Genomic DNA, 24,921 nt, shown 5'->3' with positions numbered 1-24,921 from the left:
TTGAAAGTTAAGCAAAGAGCTTTAAACTTAATTCTCTGCCCCACCGGCAACCAATGAAGATCCTGAATAGTCCGACGGGCCGAGACAAACTTCGGAAGGCCAACAAGCATCCTAGCTGCCGCATTCTGAACTCTCTGAAGGCGAGATAGCTCGGCCTGATTAAGACCCAGAAACAGGGAGCTAGCATAATCCAGCCTGGTGAGAACCAGGGCTTGGACAATAATCTGTCTGGTCTCCGCATCGAAGAACTTAAAAATAGGTCGGAGACACTGCAGGGTACCAAAACAAGTACCAGCCACACGTTTTGTCTGGGAAGTAAAGGAAAGCTTATGGTCGAACCACACCCCAAGGTTTCTAACCTCAGTTACAGGGGAAGGAACGGGGCCAAGATCGGAAGGCCACCACTGATCTCCCCATTATTCACTGTCCCTACCAAAAATAATAACCTCGGTCTTAGAGGCATTCAGTTGGAGTCGATTGTTCGCCATCCAGCCAGCCACAGCTTTTAAAGCTGACTGAAAGGTGGAGGCATCCATGTTGTGGTCACCATTAAGAGCCACCGCCAGCTGCGTGTCATCGGCGTAGGACACTAAGGAGAGACAAAAACTATGGGCTACCTTCGCTAATGGCTGAACATATAGGTTAAACAAGGTAGGGCTCAGGGCCGACCCTTGGGGAACACCCTGGAGTATGGGGCGAGAAGCAGAAACAAAAGGGGGCGTGGAGACCTTAAAGGCACGATCTTTAAGAAAAGAGCGAAACCACTCAAGTGCCACCTCTCCCACTCCTGCTTCCATCAGGCGGTGTAAAAGAATCTGGTGAGACACCGTATCGAAGGCGGCACTGAGATCCAGCAGGATCAGTGCCGCCGTCTGACCCCGATCTAACAGCTGCCTGATGTGTTCCACCACAGCCAGGAGGGCAGTTTCTGTGCTGTGGCCAGCACGAAACCCATTTTGGGAATTGTCCAATATATCAGCTTCCTGCAGGTGAGAAGATAAAATAGCGTTAGCATGAGCTTCAGCTAATTTAGCAGGCCAGGGCAGAAGGGAAATAGGTCGGTAGTGTTCGGGCTTGGTAGGATCAAGGGCGGGTTTTTTAAGAATTGGAATAACCGTCGCCTGTTTCCAAGCTTTAGGGACACTACCCGTGCTAAAGGACAAATTAATGAGACCATGAAGAGCAGGAAAGCAGCCTTCAGCAAATTCCCGGAATTGAGATGGTCTCATGGGATCATCCGGGGAGCCGGATTTAACTTTAATCGTCAAGGCAGAGAATTCATCCAAGGTCGGACTAGGAATAATCAACAATGGTTTATGAACCAGTGACGTATGGCTAGTCTCTACAATAGGAAGCTGGGCAAATGACTTATAGATAGCCTCCACTTTTTCAACAAAAAATGAGGCTAAGTCCTCACAATGCGTCATAGAGGATTGAAGGGCAACAGTATCAGTCCTTTTACTGGTAAGGTCCTTACATATCCTGAAAATGATCTTGGTGGGATTAACACTATTCTTAATCTCCTGGGCGTAGAAAGCCGCCCTGGCCGCACATATGGCCCGATGATACACTCTAGTGCAAGCCCTATAGGCTGCCTTGAGGTCAGTATCATACGTTTTGCGCCACGCGCGTTCTGCCTTTTTACAGGAGATTTTAAGAGTTGTGAGTGCATCATTATACCAGGGGTTAGAAGGGCTAGATCTGGTCTTACTCCACTTAGCCGGAATAAGTGAATCCAATGCGTTATTTAGCCACTCGCAAAAGCAGTCATAGCCGCGGGAGACTTCAGAAGGGGGTAGGGGATGAAATTTCATCAAGAGCTGATGGAAGTGCTCTAGATTTAAGTTTCTCCAAGGGCGTCTAAGACTGGCTGAGGGATTGTTTTTAGATGGAGAGCAGGAGGTTGTAATACGAAATTCAATGAGATGGTGATCAGTCCATGCCATGGGTCTGGGATGGAGCACTCAAATATTCGTAGAAAGGTTTGTCAAAACAGGATCCAATAGATGGCCACCTATATGAGTAGAGGATGGTACCATTTGAATCAGTTGGAACGCCTCAAGATCAGCAAGCAGGCTAAGGATCGAGTTGGAAAGTGGCGCGTCCATATGCAGATTGAGGTCGCCGACAATCGTAAAATTAGCAGATTTTAAAGCTAGGGAAGAAATTACCTCCGGAAGGCTTTGACGGAAGGCGGCCTCAGGCCCAGGAGGTCTGTAAATTAGAAGTCCCGTGAAGGTAAAATGGGGGTTCACTGAGATGCTAAATAGAGCACTCTCGCAACCGGCTATGGCGATAGGTTTCCATATGCAGGAATAGCAAGATTTTACTGCAACTGCGATGCCGCCACCTCTGGTGTTGCAAGGGAGAGAGTGCATAATGTAGCCTACAGGAAGGGCTAGATTAATGACTGCCATGGACTGGTCGTGCAACCATGTTTCCGTAAAGAAAAAAATATCCGGATTATCATCAGAAATCAGCTAAAGGACTTCTTGGGAGTGACAAGACAAAGATCTGACATTCAAATGCATAACTTTGAGGATGGATTGATTAACTGTGCCTATGGTAAAAGTTGGTTGGGTGGCCACCGAGGGCCTGCACTGGAGACTATTAATACACATTGGTGTTGGGAGTTTAAAAAGACAAGTGGGGCATTGAAAGGGACCACTGAGAGGATCCAGGGTGCCGGGGCAGCAGTCACCTACCTGGCGGCGTAAAAGACGCAAGTTCGCAGCAGATATCATCCTGGATAGTCCGGAGTCCCCTGCCAGGCCCTGCCTAGCGCGGACGAGCGCAGACGGGCAGGACTCTGGCTGGACTCAGGCGCGATGAAGGCGCACCGCTGCGCGTCACCGCTGCGCGACCAAAAGAGGCTCAAGTAGGCTCCAAAGGGCAAGATCTCGCGAGATTACGCGAGAGTGCCCCAGCCCAAAAGCAAAATGGCGCTCAAAATCGTGGCCCCCGATTCCCCGTGATCCCGGACCCGCCAAAGGCGGTGTAGATGGTCCCCAGGGGGGTTCTATGGTGCAAGGATGAGGCCAGGGAGGTCAGTACAGTTAAAAACAAGGTACAATTTACATAAATAAAATGAAATACAAAACGGGAATTTAAAAAGTGATTGGTGTACACTACTAGTGAGTGCAGACCATAACGAAACCACATGCATTTTGGTCAAATCTTTTCCTTGGGACTTCTATTTTTGCTAAGAACTGCCAAACCTTGTTACCATAAGCAAAACAGCATCCAACGCATCTATGGATCTACAATTTGAAGAAGAGAGGATGGATACCTACACTGTGCCACAGCTTAAAACCATCTGTAAAAAATGTAAAATCTCTGTGAAAGGCCTCACCAAGAAGGAAGAATTCCAAAAGGCACTGAGGGCCTGGTTGGAAGCTAAAAATGCTCCTGAGCATCCTGAAGAGCCTAGGGAGGAGTCAGAAAAAACAGATGGGCAACTAGATGGGCCATTTCGCCTGACCGGGGAGAAAGCTCCTTTCAGCTCAGGCAGCAGTGTTTCTTCAAAGGGCCTGGCCCCAGGAGAGCTGGAGGACAGGGAGAGGGATATAATACATAAGATGGAGCTAGTCAAGCTCAAACTGGGTGGTCAGATGGAATTAGAAAGCAAGTAGTTAGCCTTGGAAGAAAAAAGAATGCATTTAGAGCATGAGAGAATGTTGAGGGAATTGGAGCTGAAAGCCAAGAGCTTAGACATCACTTCCTCTGGTGGCAGCACACCATCCGTGCCTGTAGAAGCAAGAGTATTTATCCCCAAGATGTAATTAAGGAGTTCCACCAGCATGAAGATATTGGGCAATGGTTTAAGTCAGTCAGTCAGTCAGTAACTTTATTCGATATATAAAATATCATAAAAGTATAAATCATTATAAAAACAGTGTTTAAAATAAGAAACCCCTGTAACAGCGGGGTTCCCATATGTACAAGTAGCAATTTTAACAATGTCTAAAACAACATAATTCGTGTGCCCCAAGAAAAAGGGATATTCTACAATGAGTACACTATAGAGGAGGACAAATACAGCAACAGTAAACGACTTTAAATAGGGCTGAGGACTGGGGCATAGGCTGAGAGCATTGGAACTAGGCTCAATAGCTAACACTTCCTAAGTAACCACTGTCTGATCCTCCAGGACCCCCCAAGAACTTAGCAGTCCCACAGATGATACTGGGGACTGTCGTCTCATAGGTTAGGATGCGCAAGGCCACCCTATCCGTCCTGCAGCCCAGATTTATATATACGGGTTTCAGCCATCTAGATCTAACCTGGCTGTAAGCCCGACAAGCAAAGAGAAAATGGGCGATAGATTCCGTAGGGGAGGCACAACCTGGGCAGCCCTTAACAGCACCCTGCTCTCCACTCCACCCTGTCTGGAACTCATGTATTGGTAGAGTACCATATCTCAGCTTGAGGTAAAGTGACCTATCGCTTGGGGACTCGATCAGGTCCAAAAAGGCCTCCAATCTAGGCATGGGTTTAATGCCTAGAAATTTCTCACTGAGGATGCCTCTCTGGGACCTCAAGGTAGCAGCATTGATCCAGTCCCAATAGATTTTCTTTACGATGGCTTTAGGAGGGGGGGCTCTGGTTCTCCCAGTACTCGCACAAACCTAACTCTACCACCAGTTTGTATAGATTGGATACCCAAGAGATCTTAAAACGAGCTCCAAGTTGAAGTATGTCCTTCAGAGCAGATGCATACTGGCCTAGATCCAGGGACCTTCTAAGCCTGACCCAGTATAATAAAGGGCGCAGTTTTGCCACGTCACTTATGGGGTGTCTACCAAGGTCACTGCGGAGGGGAACCAGGGGAGAGGACTGGGGAAGTGAGACTATGTCTCTGAAAAACTTGTTTTCCGATTTGGTCAGATCTGAGACATTGTCGAATCCCCATAGTTCCGCCCCGTAGAGGGATGCTGATAGAGGCTTCCCCTGGTAGACCTCAATTGCTGCAGCAATTGGGCGGCTGTATGACAGCCTCTGGTGTCTCGCTATGGCTCCCGCTGTTCGTTTATGACACAGGAGCATTTTAGACAGATGCGGGGCCCAATTCAACTTGTTATTAACCCGCACCCCAAGATAGTCAAAGGCTGTCACCAGCTCCAGATTAGAGTTATCCACCCTGATATTGTTCCTGAAGCTTTTGGAAGGGGACATAGCCATTAGCTTAGTCTTGGATGTATGGATTTTGAGGCCCCTAGTATTGCAAAAGTCAGTGAAACGAGTCAAAAGTTTTTGAAGGCCCATGGGGCTCTTAGAGATCAGCAACGTGTCGTCTGCAAACAGCAGGGAGGGTGTTTTTTCCCCACTCAGGGTTGGCGCATCGACCCCGTCAACCCTCAAATAGTTTGCCACCCCATTTATAAAGAGGGAGAACAGGGTCGGCGCCAAAACACAGCCCTGTCGGACCCCTCTCCCTACTGCTATCCTCTCGGTCAACTGTCCCTGGTGGCCCCACCTGACTCTCGCAAAATTATCTTCATGGAGCCGTTTGAGGAGGTCCAGGATTAGGGAAGAGATACCAAGGTCGGCCAAAACTTGCCACCGCTTTGAACGAGGTACCAAATCAAAAGCTGTCTTGAGATCGATGAAAGCCAGGTAGAGGCTGCCCTTTTCGATGGTTACAGATTTCCAATATATAGTACAGAATCGGAAGACCTGGTCGATTGTACCAACCCCTTGCCTAAAACCTGCCTGGAGATGGGACAGGATGCCAGCTTCATCAATCCAGGCCCTAATCCTGGTTAGGAGAACCCTGCCCACCACTTTTTGAATCACATCAATCAAACTGATTGGTCTGTAGTTGGCAGGGTCCTCTCTATCTCCATTTTTCTAGATTGCCACCACCTCTGCCCCCTTCCAAGAATCTGGTACAGGGTGACCAATTACGATGCTATTCAGGGTTTGTAGGATGAACTCAGGCCAAAGTTCTCTGTCATGGAGAAGAAGGTCTCCAGGGAGGCCATCAGGTCCAGCTGCCTTGCCCGGAGCTATCATTTTTATTGCCGAGTAGATCTCATTAAGACTACACCCCCACCCCCCCCTCCCCCGGGGAGACAACAAGCTCACGGGTTGGACTCTCGGCCAACAGAGGAGAGTCTTCCACAGATGAATATAGACCGGAAAAGTGATCAAACCACTGGCGCCAAGTTATATGGTTCGCGATTGGATCAGCCCCACCCCTTGCGCTAATGTTTATAAGATCCCAAAACAGGGTCTGGTCTTTGCGTCGTACTGCAGATTTCAAATCCTGCCAATGATCTTCTTCCCAGTATCTCTTAGCTTTTTTTATAGAACTGGAATAGGATTTTCGAGCACAAACAATGGAGGGCTGGTCCCTTGATTTTAAAGCCCTAGCAAGTTCCTGCCTCCTTGCCCTGCAGTCACCCGAAAACCACAAGTTTACCATGTTAGGTCGGGGTGACTTACGATCCCCATTTAGGTTTGATTCAAAAAACTTCCCCACCTTTTCAATGGTCTCAAGATATAACTCTTCGAAGCCTCTGGATGGCGGGGCATCGGGAGGGCTGGCCAAGACAGCCTCCAACAAGCCAGTACTTTCCACCACGATGTTTTTAATCCTGGCCACATCTATCTCACGCTTGGCAACTCTAGACCATTAGAGTCGTCTTTTGCAATTAGATGGAACGACCTCTCTGGACCAGTATGACTGGACTCCAGTGGGCGCAATTGACGTAGTAGACATTTCGCGCTTGAATTGCATGGTTAGTGGGTTGTGGTTGCTCTCCTGCGTAGACATGACTTCCATGTCAATGAGATCCGACCACAGCTCAACATCCAGCAAGATGTAGTCTATGCGCGAAGGGACCCTAGTTCTAATGAATGTGGGTGCTCCCCTGATGTCAGAGCGGTATCTGCCATTTGTCGCCCTTAGATTAAACTCCAGGGTTAGGGCAGTGATTTGGACAGCCCTTTTTGTCCATTTTTTAAGTGGCGGAAGACCAAGTGGAGGGATACCTCGCTAGTGATCGACCCCCTCCATATCCAAAATGTCATCATCACCAAGGGGCTCAAAGGTGCAATTGAAGTCACCGGCTACTACAACACCCAAGGTGGTGGAGAGAGCTGAGAGTAGGGACTCAAGGAATGACAGCGTGGGACTTTCTTGCGCACCTGACGAACCTCTGGCATATATGTTGAAGATTTCTAGAGCAGGATGGGATTCAGACCCACCAGCTGATAGGTGGAGAATATCATGGGACGAACTGACATTATGCTTAACTATCCAGTTCAGCTCTATATTCACCCAAATTAGGAGGCCCCCCGATGGGCGCCCTCTGGGAGAGCTAAATGCCGGAGCAAAATAAGTTGTATACCCAGATCTATGAATGGGTTCCAGACACCAGGTTTCCTGGAGAAGGATAATGTCGAATTTACTAATAAAAACATTCAACACAGGATCGGTGAGATTCTTTTTTAAGCCGGCAATATTCCAGGATAAAAACTGGATAACTCTTGGGGATTGCGAGATAGATGAGGAGACAGCAGCTCCGTCCCTACTTATTGTGGGCCTCCTAATTTGCCCCCCCCCCCCCTATAGCCACGCTTGAGCTAGCATAGACAGCTGCGCTCTCCCCAATAGGGTCCAGAGGGAAGGCTAAAAACGGTCCTGTGCCCTCTATCAAAGGGCTTTCAGGGGTAAATGAAAGGGTATTTACATGGGGCCTGGATAGTCAGTCCACCTGTCTAAGGCCTGAGTCCAACTGGTCGCTATACTGAGACCAAACCAAGGAGCTACGAATTTGAATGGAAGAGTGTGCGGGTGGTGAAGTCCTGTATTCCAGCAATATTAGATTTTCTGCTAGTGCTAAATCTCTAAGCTCGATTTCCACGCAATCCAATGATGAATCCACTCTAGATAGCCGCCGCACCCTCAATATGTCATCTCTGATCTGCAGCCTCTAGTGTGCCTCAACCAATGGATAACTTTATTATGTAATGACTCACTTCTTTCGAATTCACCTAAGTTGGTCATTTTCGGGACATGTGTCATATAAACCAAAGCCTTTGCAGGAGATTGATATTACCTAGGACCCGCGGCCGCCAGAATTCGAGAGTGGCCGTGCTCGCCCCTAGTAAATGAAGAGATTGTGTTGCTACCTGCCCTAGCCTGAGGATGAGTATTTAGCACCCTATTAGTCGCCAAGTTTCGCGTGACGTCAGCAAAGGACCTAATAGTCGTGAGTGGCTTGATGGTACCCTCTCCTGGGGCCCTGTTTTGTGGTATTGCTAGGGGGTTAGTTGGCAAAGGACAGGAGTAAGAGTGAGGGGCCGGCTCACTTGTCTTTGGAATGAGTGTAGGCCCTGAGAGTGGTACTTGGGCAGGGATGGCTGGATGCGGGCCACGATCTAATATGAGGCTCGTCACCCTGTTATTGAGAGCTGTAACCAACTCTTCCAACCTTAAAATCCTGGCCTGCAATGCTTCCAAGGAACCAGCTAAAGACCTGACGGGGGTTGGATGGGTGGGTGGCACCCTATCAGGTGGTGAGCTGGGTTCGTCATGATTCGGATCAAGAGCAGAAAACCTATTGGAACATAAAACAGAATTATGGGGGGACTCAGAAGTATGTAGATCTAAAACAGTAGCCTGCTCAGTTAACGTGGTCTGCACTACGGTAACTAGGGGCTCAACAGGGGTCTTTAACAGAGAAGTGGGTAGGCCATGCGCATTAGAACTCTGCTGTGAATTATAGAACATCGAGGGAATCACCTTTTTAGCTTTTTTAGGAACGGTCTTTGTCCCTTTGCAATCCCCTTGCGAAGTGGCGTTTAAACTCCCGCTCCCAAGCGTCTCCTCACAATCATTGACAATTTCCTCAATTCTAGACAGAACACAGTTCATAGCAGAGTGGGTAGTATTTTTGGCCTTTTTCCCTCGTTTGCTACTGGCCACCAACCCTCCCTCTGTGCTCTTCCTCTTGCCCATCCTGAAGAGCCCAAACACCTGCACAAACACAGAAAACGAGTTCCAAAGAAGCACTGAGGCCAATTGCAATCCAAAGATAACAAGCGTGTCTATATGCACAGTCTACTTGCCAGTAATATATTCAAGCGTTTTTAAAACAGATCACAGTACCTTGGAGCTTGCAGCACTTTTCAGGGGGGCGGCCCTGCCCGGCCTCTACCGGCTCCTAACGGCCACAAACGGCCCGCCCTTTGCCCGGGCTTAGCCCGGCGTAAGCCCGCGTGCGTCCCGCGTTGTGGGAGGGGCGCGAGGCGCTAATGAACAGTTCCCGGTGGCAGGGGGCGTGGCCTCCGACGATCGTGCTGTCCCTTGGGCTCCTGGGGCGCGTAGTTCAAGCTGCTGGCAAGTGAGCTGGCCCCTGGGTACAGCGAAGCGTCTCCCGCGCAGCGGGAGGCGCGAGGCGCTAATAAACAGTTCCCGGTGGCAGGGGGCGTGGCCTCCGACGATCGTGCTGTCCCTCGGGCTCCTGGGGCACGTAGTTCAAGCTGCTGGCAAGTGAGCTGGCCCCTGGGTCGCATCGCACCGTATCGTCGCATCGCATCAAGGCGCCATCTTGTCGCATCGTACCGGGACGCATTAAACAAACCGATCATGAACTCCCCACGCAATAAGGAAGCGACGCATCAACTCCCCTGCGCAGCAGTAAGGAACCGATGCATCCACTCTCCTGAGTGAAAGGAACAATGCATCACCTTCCCTGTGACCCTTTTTGTTTGCCTTGCGTAACGCATCTAAGGTACTTTGAGAGGGAAGTGTTGCATTTACCATCTACATTGAACTAAGCTTTTTCTACCATTTTAAAGTTATATTCTTGAAATTGTATTGTGGATTTTTGTCATTTGGTCTTGTGTTGGGTCTAGACAAAGATAACTTATTTTTCTGAACTGCCGTGGTGTCCATTTGTAGTGTTTTCTCTGTATTACTGGATGTGTTCACAAATGCTTTACACACTGCCACTGAGATAAGCCTGCCTGCTCGTGTCAGGCTACCAAGGGGGTGAGCAGTGGTTATTTTAGGAGTGTAGCCCCCTTACCCTGACTAGAAGCAAGGGCCCCTACTTGGTCAAATGTACCTACCTCTGCCAACTAGAGACCCCCATTTCTAACATTGGTGGTAAGCGGTGAGGATTTGGACTTGCATTTGTGACTCATATACAGTGATTGGTGTACACTACTAGTGAGTGCAGACCATAACGAAACCACATACATTTTGGTCAAATCTTTTCCTTGGGACTTCTACTTTTGCTGAGAACTGCCAAACATTGTTACCATAAACAAAACAGCATCCAACGCATCTATGGATCTACAATTTGAAGAAGAGAGGATGGATACCTACACTGTTCCACAGCTTAAAACCATCTGTAAAAAATGTAAAATCTCTGTGAAAGGCCTCACCAAGAAGGAGGAATTCCAAAAGGCACTGAGGGCCTGGTTGGAAGCTAAAACTGCTCCTGATCATCCTGAAGAGCCTAGGGAGGAGTCAGAAAAAACAGATGGGCAACTAGATGGGCCATTTCGCCTGACCGGGGAGAAAGCTCCTTTCAGATCAGGCAGCAGTGTTTCTTCAAAGGGCCTGGCCCCAGGAGAGCTGGAGGACAGGGAGAGGGATATAATACATAAGATGGAGCTAGTCAAGCTCAAACTGGGTGGTCAGATGGAATTAGAAAGCAAGTAGTTAGCCTTGGAAGAAAAAAGAATGCATTTAGAGCATGAGAGAATGTTGAGGGAATTGGAGCTGAAAGCCAAGAGCTTAGACATCACTCCCTCTGGTGGCAGCACACCATCCGTGCCTGTAGAAGCAAGAGTATTTATCCCCAAAGATGTAATTAAGGAGTTCCACCAGCATGAAGATATTGGGCAATGGTTTATGAAGTGGCCATGTCTTCCCACCGAGTCCCTGAGAAGGATTGGGAAGCGTGGTTGTGGGGCGGTTTCTCAGTGATGGGCGGGATACCTTGTTAGACTTGCCCTCTGAGGAACAGAATTCCTATGTCCACATGAAGAAAGCCTTAATAAACAGGTATGGGTTGACCCCAGAGCTTTAAAGACAAATGTTTAGAAATTGTAAAAAGCTGGAGTCAAGTACTTGGGTGGAATATGTTTTTTTTTGTGCAAAGTATTGGATGGTTGGGTGAAGGGTAGCAAAGTAAATGATTTTGAAGCACTTGATTGAATGGGAGCACTTATCCAGTAATTGTTTTCCAGAGATACACCAGCACCTGATTGATAGTAAGCTGAGGTCCACAAGGGTCATGTGGGAGACTTTGCCAAAGGTGGGCAGGGTCCCCAGCAAAAGAGTGGGGAGGACAAGGGTAAACAGAGGGAGTTCCAGAAAGGGCCCCAAAGTAATCCCAAAGGGAACCAAGGGAAGGGTTCCCAGCCTCCCCTGAGAAGAAGACAGGGGCCCCTACAGATAAGCCATTTCAGAAGGGGCCCAGGAAATGTTATAATTGTGGTCAGGTGGGCCACTGCTTCTGGGATCCTAAGTGTCCCATGAAAGCCAGAGCAGCACCCACTGGTGCACCGCCCCGGCAGATGGCTAGTGTAGCCCTGGGGGAGGATTAGGGTACCCAAGGTGGGTGAGGTCCTGCAGAGATGTCCCTAGTCTCTCTACGAGACAGTGAGATGGTCCCTAGGACCCAGCAACATGATAACACTAAGAAATACAGGCAGTGGGTAACCATAAATGGCAATAGGGTGGAGGCTCTGAGAGACACCGGAGCCAGTGTGACAGCTGTCAGTTGCCAGCTGGTGTCTGAAGAGAAGGTGATCCCCATGCATTTTACCCTGTAGTTGCTACTGACAACTCAGAGAGCCACTGTAAGCTCGCCCAGGTTTCCTTTGTGTGGGGGGGTCTCAGGTACCTTTCAAGTAGCTGTGAGGCCGCCATACCTGTTGACTCTCTGCTAGGCAATGATTTCAAGAGCCCCCTTTGGGCTAAGGTGGAGGTAAGGTCTTATTTGGAGATGTTGGGTCTGCCTAAGTGGCCGTGTGTGACCACTCGGTCAATGGCAGCCAGTAAGGGTATTCAAGAGGACACGGAGCCTGAAGGAGTTGCCCAGATGCCTGCCTTAAAGAGAAGAGGCTGGGAGCACTGGAAACTATCCCTCAAAGTTCCTGTGGTCCAGGAGGAGGCAGACCTTGAGGGGGATGCCCTAGAACCTACAGGGGAGCAAGTAGCTGAACTGGGGGACCTGCCTGAGCTGACCCATTGGCAGCAGGAAGGAGGACCCTCCAGGGAAGAATTCTGCGAGGAGCAGAAGTAGTTCCCTTCTCTTGTGGGTTTGCAGCAACAGGCCACAAGCCAGGCAATAGGTGATCAATCTGGTTCGCATTGGATCTACTGGTAGCATGGTCTCCTGTATAGAGAGATTAAGGTTGCTGAGCCTGGGTCAGCCCGTGTGCTTGTGGTACCCCAGCGCTTCAGAGCCTTCCTACTGGGTCTGGCTCATGATGTGCCTTTTGCAGGACATTTGGGGCAAGACAAGACCTTTGAATGGCTTGTCACCCACTTTCATTGGCCCCAAATGTGCAAAAGTTCAGATACTCATTGCAAGACCTGTCAGACTTGCCAGGCAAGTGGTAAGAGTGGGAGGAAGCACAAGGATCCTCTTCATCCGTTCCCTGTGGTCAGCACCCCCTTTGAAAGGGTGGGCATGGACATTGTGGGGCAACAGGTGGGGCAACAGGTTCATCCTGGTCTTGGTAGACCATGGCACCCGGTACCCGGAAGCCATCCCTCTCAGGACTGTGATGGCCCCGTGGTGGGACGTGCATTAATGGGGATTTTTTCCCATGTGGGGTTCCCCAGAGAGCTTGTGTCAGAACGTGATACCAATTTCATATCTAAGTATATGAAGTCCCTGTGGCAGGAGTGCGGTGTAACCTACAAGTTCACCACTCCTTACGACCCCCAAGGTAATGGGCTGGTTGAGAGATTCAACCGGACCCTAAAAGGCATGATTATGTGTCTTGAGGAACCTATGAGGCATAAGTGGGACGTCCTCTTGCCATGCCTTCTGTTTGCTTACAAAGAGGTGCCACAGAAGTCCTTAGGGTTCAGTCCCTTTGAACTGCTGTATGGTCACCCTGTAAGAGAACCTCCGAGTTTGGTAAAGGAAGGTTGTAAGAAAGCTCCCAGTATACTTCCCCAGGATGTATATAGCTACATGCTGGACTTCAGAAACCAAACTAGGCATTTCAGACAACTCGCTCAGGCGAATCTGGAAGCCAGCCAGGAAGAGATGAAACGGTGGTATGATCAGAATGCCACTCTGATCGAGCTTCAGACTGGACAGAAAGTGTGGGTCATGGCCCCCGTGGAGCCTTGTGCGCTTCCAGGATGAGTGGACCGGACCATTTGAGGTGGTGGAGCACAAGAGTGATGTCACTAACTTGGTGGACTTGCGGTCTCCTAGGAACCCTTTGCGGGTCCTGCATGTAAACCCCCTGAAGCCCCACTTGGAGAGGTCCAAAGTGGGCATGCTTCTAGTGACAGATGATGGAATAGAGGAGGAGGAGACTGAGCCTCTTACTGGCCTCCTGTCTGCAAAAGAGCAAGATGGGTCAGTGGACGGTGTAAATCTCTCTTCCGCCCTGACCCCTGTGCAGCAAGATGACTGTCGCCAACTGTTGGGACAGTTTCCTGATCTGTTCTCCCTGACTCCCGATGTCACTGAGTGGTGCGTCCATGATGTGGACACTGGGGACAGTCCTCCTGTAAAACACAAAACTTACAGAGTGACAGACAGGGTGAGAGCTTGCATCAAGGAGGAGGTCTCCAAGATGTTTGTGTTAGGGGTGATTGAGTCCTCTAACAGCCCTTGGGCCAGCCCAGTGGTCTTGGTCCCGAAGGCTGCCATGCCTGGTGCCACACTCGAACTCCGGTTCTGTGTGGACTACCGAGGACTCAATTCAGTCACCAGGACTGACGAACACCCCATCCCCAGAGCTGATTAGCTCATTGATCAGTTAGAGGCTGCCCGGTACCTCAGTACGTTTTACTTAATGTCTGGGTACTGGCAGATCACCTTAACTGATGGGGCCAAGGAGGGGTCAGCATTCTCCACACCAGATGGACACTACCAATTCCGGGTTATGCCCTTTGGGATGAAGAATGCCCCTGCCACCTTTCAGAGGTTGGTCAACCAGGTGTTGGCTGGATTGGAAGATTTCCGTGCCGCCTACCTGGATGACATCACAGTGTTCAGCGCCAGTTGGGAAGAACATCTGTGCCACCTCTGGGAAGTGTTGATGGCGCTGCACAGGGCAGGCCTCACGATCAAGGCGAGTAAGTGCCAGATCGGGCAGGGTTCTGTGGTGTACTTGGGACACCAGGTTGGAAGCGGCCTGGTGGTACCCCTACAGCCCAAGTTTGATACCATCCTGGCTTGGGAACGCCCCAAGACCCAGACAGAGGTGAGAGCCTTTTTAGGTCTCACAGGGTACTACTGGAGGCTTTTCAAGGGGTATGGCAGCATTGTTGCACCCTTGACAGAGCTGACTTCCAGGAAGCTGCCCAAGAAAGTGAACTGGACTGACACCTGTCAGAAAGCTTTTGATGCCCTGAAGACTGCCATGTGAATGGCACCCGTGCTTCAGGCACCCAACTTCTCAAAAGAATTAATTGTGCAGACAGACACTTCAGAGCATGGTGTGGGGGCTGTACTTTCGCAGATGAATGAGGAGGGCCTAGACCAACCTGTAGCCTTCATTAGTAGGAGGTTGCATCCACGGGAACAGAGGTAGAGTGCAATTGAGCGTGATGCATTTGCTGTGGTCTGGGCACTGAAGAAGTTGAGACCATGCTTGTTTGGGACTCACATCCGGGTTCAGACCGACCACAGGCCCCTCAAATGGCTGATGCAGATGAGGGGTGAGAATCCAAAGTTGTTGAGGTGGTCCATTTCCCTACAGGGGATGGACTTCACTGTGGAACACCACCCTGGTACAGAACACAGCAATGCTGATGGTCTGTCCAGATTTTTGCCCCTTAGTAAAGACAACTCCTAAGAGGGTGGGTAGTTCTCTCTACATTTCAGCTAGAGGGGACACGTGTTAGACCTGGCACCATTGGCATGGGTCTCCCTTCCATTTTTTCGCTGTTGCCTCTTATGTTTTTGCTATGTTTTTGCTGGTCTAGATGCTTTGTACACTTTGCCACTGCTGCTCAGTGCCAAAGTGCAAGTGCTCCCTGTTGTAAATTGTTGGAAATAGATTAGTGACTCCATGATTTGCTTATTTGTTTAACTTATCAGACCCTAGTACAGTGCACCATGTGTGCCCAAGGCCTGTAAAACAAATGCTGCTGGTTGGCGTGCAGCACTGGTTGTGCCACCCACAGAAGCAGCTTGTAAAGTGTGGCTCAGGCCTGCCATTGCAAAGCCTGTGTGCAGTCTGGGACTGCCATGTCGACTTGGCAAGTGCACACTTTTGCCAGTGCCTAAACCTTCCCTTTTTTACATGTTAGCCACCCCTAAGGTAGGCCCTAAGTACACCTGTCGGTAGGGTGCATTGTATGTGAAAAGTAGGACATGCCCTGATGTGTGTGGCATGTCCTGATAGTAAATTACATCTAATTTTGTTTTTCACTATTGCAAGGCTATCTGTTCCCATAGGCCAGAATGGACAGTTAGTTTATAACACCTTATAAACATAACTGACCCTAGAAACAAGATAGGAAAATAAAGTTTAGTATGCCTGAACTCAGAATGTTAAAATACATCTTTTAGTGTGGGTGATTTTTACATTCTGTGTTTGAAAATGCTACTTTCAGAAAGTAGGTATTTTCTTCCCTAACCATTCAGTATGACTCTGCTATGTTTTTTGTATTCCATGTCTGATTTGTGAGTGACAGGGGGCTGGAGAGGGCTTTGGCCCCCCAATCTGATGGGCCAGGGCTGGGCTGAATAGGAACTAGGTTGAATACAGAATAGGGGGAGGAGATTTCCTTTCACTTGCCTGAGCCTACATAGAATAGAGAGTAGGGGGAGGAGTTTTCTTTTCAGCTACCTGGGCCAGGTCTGCTTTCAACAATGCTGTCTCCACCTCCTGCCAGTAAGCTGCACCAGGGAGGAGAGAACTGGTTTTGACTAGGTACCGACAATCTCTGCATTCAGACAACAGGAACTTTGGAGTGGCTAAAAAACTCTGCCGCGCTACGCGGAACTCCGCACGCGGCGGACTTCCATAGAAAAATGCAGTTCGCTGTGATTGCACACAATGTAGATGCTTGTCCGCACTGTGCAATCATCGCGAACGGCACCTTGCACAGCGCAAGCGGTCCTTTCTTTCCCTTTTCTGCCGCTTGAGAAGGTTTTTACTCAAGCGGCAGCTTTTTCAACGCGAACAAGCAGTTTCTCATCGCGAGCGATCATGAGCATACGCGACCATTCGCAATGAGAAACCTGACCACCCCGCATTGAGAAATCTCACGGGATGTTTATTTTCCCCGCTAGCGGTCGCCAACTTGACATTGACGATCGCGAGCGAGGAAGGTCGCCAACTTGACGTTGACGATTGCGAGCGAGGAAAAAAACTCTGCTATGCTACACGAAGCGGAGTTATTCGGAACTCCGCGAGCTCCACGTAACGCGGAGTGCAGAATCTCCGCAAACTTTGCGAGCGGAGTGTAGTTCACCACCTAGGGTTACTGTAGAGTGCAGTGTTGCAGAGTAGAGTGTCATAGAGTGCAGTGATTCAGTCCATTGGCACAGAATGCAGTGGCAGAGAGTGCAGTTAGACACACAGTAGAATGCAGTGGCATAGAGTGAAGTGTCATAGAGTAGAGTGCTGCAGTGTAGAGTGCAATGGCATAGACTAGAGGAGAGTGGACTGGTATAGAATGCAATGGCCTAGAGTGTTGAAGAGTATAGTGGCGTAGAGGCATAGAATTCAGCGGTGTGCAATGCAGCATCGTAGAATGCAGTGGCGCAAATTAGAGAGGTGCATAGTAGATTGCAGTGGTGCAGAGTGGAGTGTCATAGAGTGCAGAAGCATAGAGTACATTGGCATAGAGTGCAGTGGTGCATAGTAAAGTGGTAAAGTGGGGTAGAGTGGCAGTAGAATGGTGCTGCGTGCAGTGGCATACAGTGCAATGGCACAGAGTGGAGTGATGCAGAGAGCAGTGGCATACAGTACAGTGATGAAGAGTAGAGTGGCAGAGGGTGTTTTGGTGTAGAGTGCATTGGCACAGAGTAGAGTGGCGTAGAGAGCAGTGGCTTGAAGTTCAGTGGTGCAGATTCAAAATCAGTGACTAATAGTGCATTGAAAAGAGTGCAGTACCGTAGAAACCAGCGGGTAACACACACCACCCTGGTGTTTCCCGGGGGGTAAATAAAGGCTACAGGGTATTTATGGTGAGCTGGCCTCCAACCATTACTGTACACACAAATAAGCTACCCTGAAGAGAAGTGACGGGGAGTTTACAAGGTACAAGGAGCAGTATTGGGCATCTCAAAAAAGTGAAGGACTGTCCTCACACACCACCAGGTGTCATGCTTGATCATTGGCAGTCCTTGCTCTCTAGAAACTGCGTTTGTTAGAGAGCGGGCCTACACCTAGAGACATGGAGGCACTTCTAAAGTCTAAGTGTGGGCCCGTGCAAGAAGTGATTTAAAACCCAATGTTAAAGCCAAAATACATTTAGTCGCTGAGCAATTACTTAGTATTAAAAGTGAGAGTGGAGAAGGGGGGAGTTAGTACCCCATCACCACAGTGATTATAGTCGTCAACATGTTTCTGCCAAAGTGGCCCTTAGGGTCCGTGGCATTCACCAGGACGGAAAAGACAGTGGGCTTCTATCTTACCAAGATTGGTCCGATATTACCACTGTATAGGGTGACCTATGTCAACCTCTAACTGAGCGATGTTCCTTAAACCTGTAATGCAAAATTGAGATTGCCATTAGCATAAATATCCTACAAATATAGTAATTATTGAATGGGGGTGCGAAACATGTGTCACTGCAAAACGTGAGACACACAGTACATTTTTCCAAAACATTGCGAGACCAGCTCATAATCTTACCCCAAATGAGGTTCCTAAATGCCCCATGGGAAGAGAGTATAAGAGACCCCTGTAGACACATTCTGAAAGGAATTCAGAATGAAATTAGGATAAAAATTCTGGAGGTAAACAAACGTAACTGCAAGTCATTTGGAAACCAAAGCGACTGCAAAATTGACTCATTCACACCACCAAACACACTCTTACTGCCTCAAGGTGTGTCTCTCGCTGTCTGATAGCATCCTGCAGGCCTGATAGCTGAGGGCCACAATTGAAGCACAGCTGCTGCACGTGTGCTTATTCCGGTGTCTCAATCGGGACTGCCTGGGCACCTCTAGAAACGCAGTTTCTAGAGAGCGAGGCCTACCAATGATGAAGCATGATACCTGGTGGAAGAGCACCAATTACGAGTGACTGACGACGAGTGACTTACGAGAGGTTGGAGAGCGAGTGCGAGAGGCAGAGTGCGGAGTGCGGAGCCAGAGAGCCGCCATCGCCGGGAGCTGCTTCCGCTTGCAAGAACGAGGCCATCGCGAGAGGAGGGCGGAGAGCGAGAGAGGAGCGAGAGGCGGCGGTGGCGGCGGCGAAGTTCAGAGTGCGGAGTGCGGGCGCAGAGTGCCGCCATCGCTGGGAGCCGCTCCCCTTGCCCCCTACCCCGCCGGCCTTGCCGTGCTGTGTTACGGGCGGCTGGGCAGCTGCGGTTGTTGAAGGTGCCCCGCTGGGAGAGCTAGAAGCGGCAGAGAGCCCACGCCAACGCAGTGAGCCACTCCTTTCGCTTCTCCCCTCCGCCTGCTTTGCCTTGCCGTGCTGTGTAGTTCTGGGCTGTTACGGTTGGAAGTGTGCCTTTGCTTCCGACGTGGTGAGCTGGGCATCAGCCTTCACCGCCTCCACAGCCTACGAGTGCCGCTAGGACCCCCATGGAAAGATGCCAGCGCTGTGTGCACGGTGGGCCATCCTCGACCCCCCCCCCTGTTGTGTGGACGGCTGCTGAGCCCAGCATCTGCCGCCGCCTGCTTTGAGGGGTAGTGTGGCCACAGGACAGTGCGGCAGATGTGGAAAGCGGTGGGGAGATTGAGGCCGTAGTGAGATGGCCATAGCGATTTAAAAACGTGCCCCCATTGTCCACAGTCACCTGAAGCTGAAGCGGTGCGAGCAAGGACACCGTAGTTGTAATTATATTTGACGGAATTGCTGAAATTGATGCTCGTGTTCCGGTTCTTGGTTCCTGGTGCCCTGCTTGCTTAGCCCGGATTAGACCAGGCTCTAAGGCTTTGAAGTAGCCCGGTGAGGGTGTTGCAGTGGCCGTGGGGCCGAGTAGACCAAGTAGACCAATCGGAGCAAAGTTGCAGATTGCAGCTCTGTTGTCCCGGTGGGAGGCGCTGTGCTTACGCTGTGCTGGCTTTGTCTGGAGTAGCAAGCCAAGGTGGAGCGTGGAGCGAGGCTGTAAGGTGAAAGGTGATGTAGAGAGCTTTTGGTCGTAAGCCATTCCAGGTCTGCAGCTAATCAATCGTCCCTCACCCTTAGTGCCCCTTAGTGCCCCCTCGTCTCCCTAGTGCCCAGAGATTGCTCTGAGTCTGCAGTCTGCAGCCTTGTGCGAAAAAGGAGGAAAAAGGAGGAAGTTGAACAATAAACACAATAATTAAATAAAGAAAATTAAATATAACAAAATATGAGGTCAGGAAGAGACAGAGCACATTGCCCTGCAATAAAAAGGAAAAGAAAAGCGCAAGGAATGCCGGCCAACAACAATAATAAAGCAAAAACGGAGAGGGAGGCTCAAACATTAATATCACCAATCTTTCATATATTTACAAGAACAAACAAAGTTCGATGCAAGACTGATTTTTTAAAAGATCCAGCAGGGACAATACTCACTGAACAAGAGGAAGAAAATCAATTACCCCCACCAATTACACCAATAAATAAGAAAACTAGGGATACACAAGTAAAGGACATAAATGCAATATACGACATAAATGCCCTCGACAATGTAAATGACCCAAGAATAGCAATGGGTCCATGTATGTTACAACAAGATCCAATGGAACGACAAGAAAATCTAGGGGGATCCATAACAGATTTGGAGTTAATTAGATCTAGAGAATAATGTCTGCAGGCCACAAAACTCAGGAATTATTTATTAGTACTGAGGCCAAACAACCTATAGAGGTCCAGGTAAAAATTCTCAATCAAACATCAATGCAAGCATATCGCGAGGAAGCAGATTAGAATATTAAGGTACTAGAAAAAACCTTACAACCTGTAACATCATCATCACCATTAAAGAAAATGCCTAAAGGAGTGAATTTGAGTCAAAGCCTTGAGACCCATGCTCCAGCATTAACTACTAAAACAGTGCCAGCAGCCGACTCAGGGACAATATGGGACATCTTCTTCAAAAAATCACAACTCACTCTGAAGGCATTAAACTACCACTCAAACAAGATGGATGTACAAGTAGACCTGCTAAACATCATGGCAAATGCAATCACAGGGATTGATACAAAATTGGCTGATCTCAATTCTCTTATCATGCGAGCACAGGCATACGCGACCACAATAAATACGGAATGTGCTTGTTGTCCAACAATCGATAAACTGGCAACAATTCCGGAAGTTCTAACTGCCCTCATTGAGGATTTAAAGACCAGGGTATTCAACGACAATAAGTCTAACAACATGCTAGTAAGCCCCCAGCACATCGATAATAAAGAGGAATCAAATACGCCAAGCATAGACGCAGACTCAGCCAAGCAATTGATAGTTACAATAGAAAATCCAAATGTGGAAGACAATCAAGCAGCTTTAATCCAACCAACACAACTGAATATGACCAGACGTATGAAGAAAAAATTTAAAAAACTAAAAAAGGCTGAAAAGACAACACGACTCAGAAGAAGCTGGGGACAGCCTACACATGGCTCTAAAGAACCAGTAATAACATTTAACCAGAAACAGGATCAGCGATCAAATAAAAAACCATATCCAATTTTTTCCAAATATATAAAAGCAAATAAACATTCAAGCAATGGTACTGAGGCAGTGAAAAATCCAGTCGAATTAGCTACCAGAGAACTGCAGAAGAAAGCTGAACAATCTGCCGTCAGAGAAACTCAGAAGAAACCTGAGCCAGAGGAGGTAGCAAAGAGGGCTATAACGGACATAACAACCACTTGCTTGGACGAAATACTAAACGAACATCCCAAAAATATAAGGGGGCAAGGTACGACCCAACCTCAAGGGGCTACATATAAGCTTCCAGGTGAAACAACGCCCGATGTAACTAAATCCCCGCACAATGCAATTTATAACAATTGCCACTTGGCGGATAGAAAAGATTCAAGACTAAGCGTCTTCCAGCCTTCTTATAAATCAAAGGGCAGACATGACATTATAAATAGGGGCAACCTATTAAGGCTCCTCCAACATATTCCATCTTTGTCACACATAACAAGTGCAGACATAGAGAGCGTCCATTTTGAACCAAGGGACGAATACCCCAGTCAGGAAAACACGGTAGTGACCTGGATAAATCATCACATCGCAGAAGCTGTGCTCGTAGAAATAGATACTTTCAAAAATTGAGGCATATCGGTTACGATACCTGAGCAAGAAAAATATATTCAAATGTTAATTTAATCTTATCGAGCTCGGTCAAAGACATAATGAAAGTAAGGCAACAACCTCGTAGCATATTGAAACGAACCTCGAATAAACAACCGGATCAGAACTATAATAATTTAAGTATCATGGTAAGCACCAAGGAGGAAGCAACCCCACATAGAATATTAAAAGCAGAGGCACCCCAAAAATTCCAATGGAGGGACAATTTTATGGGGAATTACAGTGATACACAGAGTTCCACTCACCATACCTGACGCAAAAGTGTACACTGCGGACTTTTCGGGAGACCTTCGATCAAAGGCCAGAACAAATTTGTTAATTGAGGAAAACACTGGCAAACCAGGTCAAACGCAAAAAATATATCAAAGTCTCAAACTCGTTTCCTGGAATGTGGCGGGCTTACAAAAAACCATTAGACAAGCAACAGCTATAAATAAATTGCTAGAAGGTGACATCCTATGCCTACAAGAAACCTGGGCAACGGAACCGGTACACTTGGAAGGGTATGCGGGTTACTATCAATATGCTACCAAACATAACCATTACGGAAGACCATCAGGTGAGATCACGACCTATGTCAAACACGTAAAACAACTAACTGTTAGGAACATAAATATCAACTCAAACATGCTACAAGTATTGCTAATAGAAGGAAAAAGCGACAAGGAGAACATCGTCTCGTTGCGTGTAATTAATGTATATTTAAATACATCAGCTCAATGGAAATTAAAGGTCATAAAATCTATGATTACAACAATACAGGAAATTCTATGTAAATATCGGTCATCGGCGAAAATGCTCGTGGGTGATTTTAATTTGCATCACTTAGGAACAAAACAGTACGAAAGAATTTACCTAACTTGCGCCGAAAGACTTTTTAATAATTTCTTACTAGATTATAAACTTAATTTAGCTGAGTATCTACAAAAAAGCTCAGACCCAAACAACCAAGGGAGACCCACATTTAAGAACTGCTTGCTAGCAAAATTGAAAAGTTTGAAATTAAAACAGATGACACAAGTGATCATACATTACTTCAGGTAGAACTTAATGTCACTACCAAAGAACGAGAAAAAATCATAACGGTTTCCCAATCAACAGGTTCCGAAAAACATGCCCTGGTAAGAAGAATAAAATGGAATATTAACCAGGTGACGGCTCTAAAACATTGGAAAGAACATACAGAGGATAAACCTGGTGTTGCGCCTAATAGGGAAAATTAGACAGAGTGGACAAATGACCTGAAAACATGCTTGAAGACAGTTGAGCCCAACTCTAAGGAGATGATCATTACACAATCCACGGACAATAATAAAAAATTGATTGATATAACTCGTAACTTAAAAAGGGCAAAAAGAGCATATAAGAACGTAGGCTCGAAAAATACACAGGACAAGTACAATGAATTGCATAAAGAACAGAAACAACTGCTCTGGACAATCAAGCAAAATACACTTGAAGAAGAGTGGATTAAAATCCAGGAATTAACAAAATCTCACAAACAACGACAACTCTGGCACTATATAGCAGAATTGGATAACAACATAGCAGTCCGGAGTAATGCCGTACACGCCGATGCATGGGTGAGACATGTGGACGCAATATACGTGGATAAGGAAGATTTCACTAAATGTGGAAGCTCCATGGTGTACATAGAGAGCATAAATAACGACGCAGAACCCAGAAACCCCATAAATCTAGCTATGCTCAACGACCAGGACGTAAGAGCTGTTGAAAAAGTGATCAAAAAGATAAGGAAAGATGGGGCACCAGGACCTAACGGCCTGCCGGCTGATATGTTCAGGGAAGATCCAACTTATTGGGGGAGAGTCTTATCCTTCTTATTCACCGAATGCCGATTACAGGGCAAGGTGCCAGACTCGTGGCGCGGGTCAATCGTACAACCCATATTTAAGAAGGGCGATAATACAGAACCGAAGAATTACAGATTAACAGCCCTTCTGGACATTGAGGGGAAAGCATATGCAAATACCCTGCTAACAGAATTAACCAGATGGGTTGAAGAAAATGAAGTTCTCCCCTTCTATCAAACAGGGTTCCGCAAAGGCTGCTTGACAATTGACAACATCACAGCAATATCATATCTAGGTCACCAAGCTAATAGCAAGAATAATAAACCAGTTTATGCCTGTTTTATAAACTACTCAGCAGCGTTTGACGGAGTGCCACGTTGCAAGCTTTGGTCCAAACTGCGCAACTGGCAAATTCCATCTGGCCTCCACAATGCCATTATTTCGCTATATAGCAATACCTGGATCAGAGTCAAACTGGTAAATAATATTACAACAAAAAAGTGTTTTACAAACCGGGGCTTAAAACAGGGATGAGTACTTGCCCCAACACTTTTTAACTTATATACAGCGGACTTGGGCAAGTCGATCCAAAATGCTAACCTAGCAGTTCCAAAAATAGGTGCGAACAAAATTCAAATTTTACAATATGCGGATGACTTAGTGGTGATGGACCACACGAAAACAGACTTACAAAGGGGCCTCAACGCTCTAAATGATTACAACCTGAATAATGAATTAATGATAAACCCGGAAAAGACCAAAGTTTTGATATGTGGGAACTGTATAAAAAAAACATTCCTAAAATGGCATGTGGGAAAAGAGACAATAACCGTCTCAAAGTTTTATAATTACCTTGGGTGCTGGCTGAGCGACACAGGAAAAGCTACTATGCACTTACATAAAATGAAATCTAAGGTGGAGGCCACAATATATGCTCTGTGCAAGTTACAAGAGAAAATGCAGAGCCCCACCACCATCCCAATTAGAAAGGTGCTTCAATCAAAAATAAGGACAGTCGCGGGATACGTCCAGCAGGCTTTCCCGGGAAAAATGAGCACAATAATGGACAAAGCGCAGTGTCGGGCGTACAAACGCATCCTCAAACTACCGAAATACACCAGTAATAGCGGGATTCGCCGGGAATTCGGCTTGGTGCACCAGAGCAAAGAATTCTTAGGTACACATGCAAAATACTACTATTCAGTACTTAAGGCGCCAAACGGGAGTTTGAAGAGCAGGCTGAAACCCATTTATGACGGCTTACCAAATCCATGGCAGGCTTATCTGCAGGAAGCAGTAGAAGTTTTGTCCTTAGCAACACAAAACTGGAGCCAGGAAGGCATAACCTACCCGATTATTAAAATGGCAATAAACAAACAATGTTATCGAATGTCAATAGAAATCTACTTAATTAATCTTGAAAAAGGAAGAGGTCAATCTGGGGTGATAACAACTTACAAGGACCACAAAT

General features: G+C 47.7%; 1 long non-coding RNA gene across 1 annotated transcript in view; it reads right to left on the bottom strand.

Moving 5' to 3' along the window:
• Positions 1–18,572, bottom strand: part of LOC146830566 (uncharacterized) — a 59,455-nt gene extending 40,883 nt beyond the window's left edge. The window contains exon 1 of the long non-coding RNA XR_014961162.1: positions 18,446–18,572. This is a non-coding gene — a long non-coding RNA (uncharacterized LOC146830566). The remainder of the gene's footprint in view (positions 1–18,445) is intronic.
• Between the last annotated feature and the right edge of the window lie 6,349 nt (positions 18,573–24,921).

This window comes from Triturus cristatus, chromosome 5_1, assembly GCF_964204655.1.
Source record: "Triturus cristatus chromosome 5_1, aTriCri1.1, whole genome shotgun sequence".
Classification (NCBI taxonomy): domain Eukaryota; kingdom Metazoa; phylum Chordata; class Amphibia; order Caudata; family Salamandridae; genus Triturus; species Triturus cristatus.
Note: the sequence above shows the minus strand (reverse complement) of the source record. Positions and strands in the feature narration are given on the sequence as shown.